Here is a 5,362-nt window from a genome sequence, read left to right as displayed (position 1 = left end):
GAGTGCTGGGATTAAAGGCGTTCGCCACCACCGCCCGGCCTTGTTTTGTTTTTTGAGACAGGGTTTCTCTGTAGCTTTGGAGCCTGTCCTGGAACTAGTTCTTCTAGACCAGGCTGAGCCTTGAGGTCACAGAGATCCGCCTGCCTCTGCCTCCAGAGTGCTGGGATTAAAGGCGTGTGCCACCACCTCACAGCTGAGGTGTTTAATTTTAATTGGGCATGTTAATTAGGTGAGCCAAAGGGGGCTTTTGAAGCCTGGTCTTCACTACTTTCGTAGTTGGTCCTTGGTAGTTAGTCTCAGGTGGAGGAAGAGACCTAATAAAGGAATAGCCTTGGGGGCTAGCTTTAGGGATGTAATCTAATGGTTTTTAGGGAGGCCAAGGGAATGGGAGAGAAGGGCAAGGCCTGCCAGAGTCATGCTTGCCGTGCTCCGGCTGCTAAAGTCCCTTCACTGAGAGTGAGAGAAATAGACTTCCTTAGGAAAGAACACATCAATCGATTATTTAATTATGTACATATAAGTAACTTTATACAGACTGAGCAAGTTGTATTTGTGAATGCAAGAATTTATATGTACACATACATACATATATACATGTGTATGCATGAGACGACAATGTATGGGAAAAGGCCTTAGAAAGAAAGCAAGGAGAGGTTTCTGGGAGGGTTTGAAGGATGGAAATGGAAAGGGCAAATGATATAATTATACTCTCTAAATAAAATTTCTTAAAAATCTGTGTATGTCCTTAGTGCCTGGTAAGGCACATAGACAGCAGCCTGTAAGTAGATGAATGAGAGAGATTCTGTGTAATCAGTCTACTTATTATTCCGCAATCTCAAGGAGAGAACTTGCTTGGGGGCCAGCAGAACAGACTGTGGCAGTGGGACAGGACCCCCGAGCCTGTGAGCCCTCACCAATTCTCTGCCTGGCTTCATTCCAGCCAGCCCCCGAGACATGGGAATGAAACCTCTCAAGGATATTACCAGATATAAATAGTGATCCTGCAGTTTAATTTCTGACATCTGGATGGTGGATCAGCAAACTTGTCTGATCCACGATCCAGAACTATGTTAGGCTTTGTTGGCCATAGGGTCCCTTGACGTTTTTCAGCTCTACTGCTGTGATGCATGACTGCCATTAAGAACATGTGCACACCTGGTCTACAGAGCGAGTTCCAGAACAGGCTCCAAAGCTACAGAGAAACCTTGTCTCGAAAAACAAACAACAACAAAAAGAATATGTACACAAATGAGTGGCCTGAGTGCTGGTAGAACGTTAGTTATGAGCACTGAAATGTGAATTTCATATTATCCCCAGAGTGTCAGTTTCTCTTACTTCAGCTGCTCAGAACCATAGACCTACCAGGCATGGTAGCGCACGCCTTTAATCCCAGCACTCGGAAGGCGGAGCCAGGTGCATCTCTGTGAATCTGTTACCAGAGCCTGGTCTACATAGTAAGTTCCAGGCCAGCCAAGGCTACGTAAGTGAGAACTGGTCTAAATAAAGAAATGTAATAAATAAATACATATACAGATCAAACCACACGCCAGATGGCCCAGGGCTTGCTTTTGTGAGCGGACTCGGTGATCTACATAATGGCTCATCATGAGATGGGGCCAGGTCCGTGACTCACCCATGTGTCACGTTCGCAGGAATGAGGATGGTGCCTGTTAAACGTGAGGAGGGTGACCCAGACCCTGAGATCTGCCTCATGCCCACCTGGCTCCTTGGTACAGCTCTGAGTAGGGACAAGGGAAGTAGGTGGCAGCCACTATACTAGCTTCATTCTGTGTGTGGTCAGTACCATGGCAAAAGAACAACTTGAGGGAGGAAAGGGTTTGTCTTGTTAGATTTCTAGGTTCATCACTGAGAAAAATCCGGGCAGGAAGTTGAACTAGAGTCCATGGGGAACCCTGCCTGTGCGCTTGCTCAGTCTCCTACTTAGCTGGCTTTCTTATACAACCTAGGAACACATGCCCAGGGATGTTCTGCTTACAGTGGCTTAGGCCCTCTTATAGTAACTATCAAGACAATCCTCCACATGGGAGATTCAGTAATAATAATAATTCAAGACATACCCAAAGGCTAATCTGATTTGGGCAGCCTCTCCAAAGAGATTCTCTTTTCAGATGATTCTAGGCTGTATCAAGTGGTCAAAGCTGTAGCTGGTCTTTTTTTTTTTCTCTTACTCATTTGGGGGTCCTGCCACCTAGCTTCCAAATAAACACACAGAGGCTTATTGTTACTTATGAATGCCTGACCTTTGCTTGGCTTGTTTCTAGCCAGCTTTTCTTAACTTAAATTATCCCATCTATCTTTTGCCTCTGAGCTTTTATCTCTCTCTATTTCTGTATACCTTTCTTTACTTACCTTTCTTTACTTCTTACTCCGTGACTGGCTGTGTAGCTGGGGGGCTGGCCCCTTCTTTCCTCACTCCTTGATCTCTTTTCCCAGATTTCTCCTCCTGTTTATTCTCTCTTCCTGCCAGATCCACCTATCCTTTCTCCTGCCCGGCTATTGGTGATTCAGTTCTTTATTAGACCAATCAGATGTTTTAGACAGGCAAAGTAACACAGCTTCACAGTTGAACCAAATGCAACAAAAGAAAATGCAACACATCTTTGTATCATTAAACAAATGTTCCACGGCATAAACAAATGTAACACGTCTTAAAATAGTATTCCACACCACAAAGCTAACTAGGGTACTTGCCATCTGACATGGCCTTGTCTAGAAGAAGTAAAGTGGAAAAAAAAAGCAATTGGGAGAGAAGTCAATATCCCGAATCTAAATCCATTAAGGCCTGCTGGCAACTGTGTGGGAGGCGACAGGCTCACTCTTCTTTGGGTCTAGTTGTGTGGTGGATTCAGAGACCAGGAGTGGAGCTGGGCGGTGGTGTTTAGGTTACCACTCTTGACTGCATAGTGTTGATATCTTGGGTCTATTACTCCTTGGCGTGATTCTTCTAGAAAATCACAGCAATTCCACTATGCTGACTTTTCTGAGGAGTAATGACACAGAAAACATATAATTCACAGTATAGGATTGGGCATGTGGTTATTACCCATACAGGGCCTCTATTGATTGTTATATTTCCATACATATATACAATTCATCTTTCCCATATCCATTCCCATTCCCTCCCTTTTGCCCTCCCCAGTCTCCTCAGCATATCTCCCATCTCTTCCCAATTTCTTGTCTTTTTACTGTGATAACCCACTAAGTCCAATCAGTGCTGCCTCTATGTGGATGTGCGGTCATCCACCGGGACACGGGCAACCTACCAGTGGCCACTCCCTACTCCTGAAAAGAAAAGGGACTCTTCTTACCCCCACACCATCAGCTACCCACATCCCTGCTTTCCAGCTAGGGGAGGGACATCAGGAGATCCTCTCTCTTTCATGATAAGCTTTCTAACTATTTTGATCTTGCTAAGTGCAACTTGTTCACTTAGCACTGAGCACTGAGAGCTCATGTAATATCCATGTCACGGCCAAAGGCCAGCCTTTCACGGTCTTCTCCTGCCCTCTGGCTCTCACACTCTTTCCATCCCCATTTCTGCAACGTTCTCTGGGCCTTGGGTGGAGTGGTATAGGTATTCTACATGGCTGAGCACTCATGCACGCGTATTCCTAACTTTTCAAACTTTGTGAGTCTCCAGATTAACCACTATTCTGTGCAATAAGTTTCTGACTAAGGTTGAGAACAACACAACTCTATGGATAGAAACATAAACATTTACAAGGAAGTTTGACAACATGACCATTTAGCAGGACGTTAATAGGTCCTTCCTTGGGGACTATGGCTTCCCTAGCCATGTATTTTTGGCCACGTTTATGGTACTAGGCATACATTTTCTCCTGGAGGCATGTATCAAATTTATTCAAGGGAGTAGTTGCTTGGGTCCATAAACCATCTTGCTGTTATTGCACCAGTGGGCACATCTTGCCTAGCAGGTCGTTACTGTAGCATCGGGATCCAGCGTCAGATAAAACCATTGGTGTATTTCCACCCGAGCAGCCTGCACAGCACTTCCATCAAGATGACCGCTAAGGGCAGAGTCTGCTGGTCGGTTCATTTGATTTCTCTGTCCTGCATCCAAAGTGAGTGTGTCTTCGGCAACGGGATCTTAGCATCTAGTTATGGGGGACAATCGAGAGCAATGGCAACAGCCTATCTTATTCTGGATGACTCAGAGAGCCCCCCCCCACAAACAACTCATAATAGGGAGGTAACCTGTGCCTGATGTATCACCTAATAACCTATATTTTCTGGGAGCAGAATTGTTCAAACTCCACTTAAAAATTATGCTTAAACTAGCTTATCCACTAGTGGGGTTCCAGAAAGCTTCTTCATACATTCTTAGTTTGGGTTAGCCCCTCCCCTTCAGTCTCCCCGCCACATATCTCCACTTAAACCTTTACTCCTTGTATCCCTATACCTGCTGTTCTTTGTCTCCTCATTTTGTGTGTGTGTGTGTGTGTGTGTGTGTGTGTGTGTGTGTGTGTGTACACAAGCTTGGGTTGTAAGATTGTATGCTCCCATGTAGCCTCTTCATGCTCACTTCCATTTGGTTAATCCTTCCCGTCCCCTCATTTCCCATCCTCATCACGCCATTGCCTGCTTGAACCTTTCTTCTTCATCTCTACCTTTCATCCTGTCTATGATCCCCCCACCCATTGACGTAAGATTAATTTTCTGACTTCTACGTGTGCTCCACAGTAAGATACAAGTCTTGAAGCTAGCTCCACATGAAAGAGGACATGCAACGTTTCTCTTTTAGGACCCGGGTAACATCACCAAGTAAAAAACTTCCCAGTTCCATCCATTCGCTTGCATATTTCATTACTTCATTTCTCAAAAGCTGAGTAATCGTCCATCACGCATATGTACCCTATTTTCAGATTCCGTTTGTCATTGATTAGCATCTAGGCTGGTTTCATTTGCTAACTGTCGTGAGTAGAATGGCATTGAGCATGAACACACAAGCAAGCATCGCTATAGTTAGACAGAAGGTTCTTTGGGTCTACACCCAGGAATGCTATAGCTGGGTTGTGTGCTGATTTTCCAGGCTGGCTTCCAGAACGCCTTTACGAGTTGAGACTCTTACAATATCTGAAGTTTCCCCTCCCCTACACCCATGCGTTTGTGGTCGTTTGTGCTCCTGATGGTGGCCATTCTGACTGAGGTATGATAGAAACTTAACATCATTTTAATCTGCATTTGCCTGACGGCTACGGACATTGAACATTCATTAAAGAATTTCCCAGCCATTGTATTTTTTTCTTTTAAGAATTTTCTAGCCGGGCGGTGGTGGCGCTGGTGGCGCACGCCTTTAATCCAGTACTTGGGAGGCAGAGAT

The sequence above is a fragment of the Microtus ochrogaster genome, unplaced genomic scaffold, assembly GCF_000317375.1.
Source record: "Microtus ochrogaster isolate Prairie Vole_2 unplaced genomic scaffold, MicOch1.0 UNK3, whole genome shotgun sequence".
NCBI lineage: Eukaryota > Metazoa > Chordata > Mammalia > Rodentia > Cricetidae > Microtus > Microtus ochrogaster.
This window is presented reverse-complemented; position numbering follows the sequence as displayed.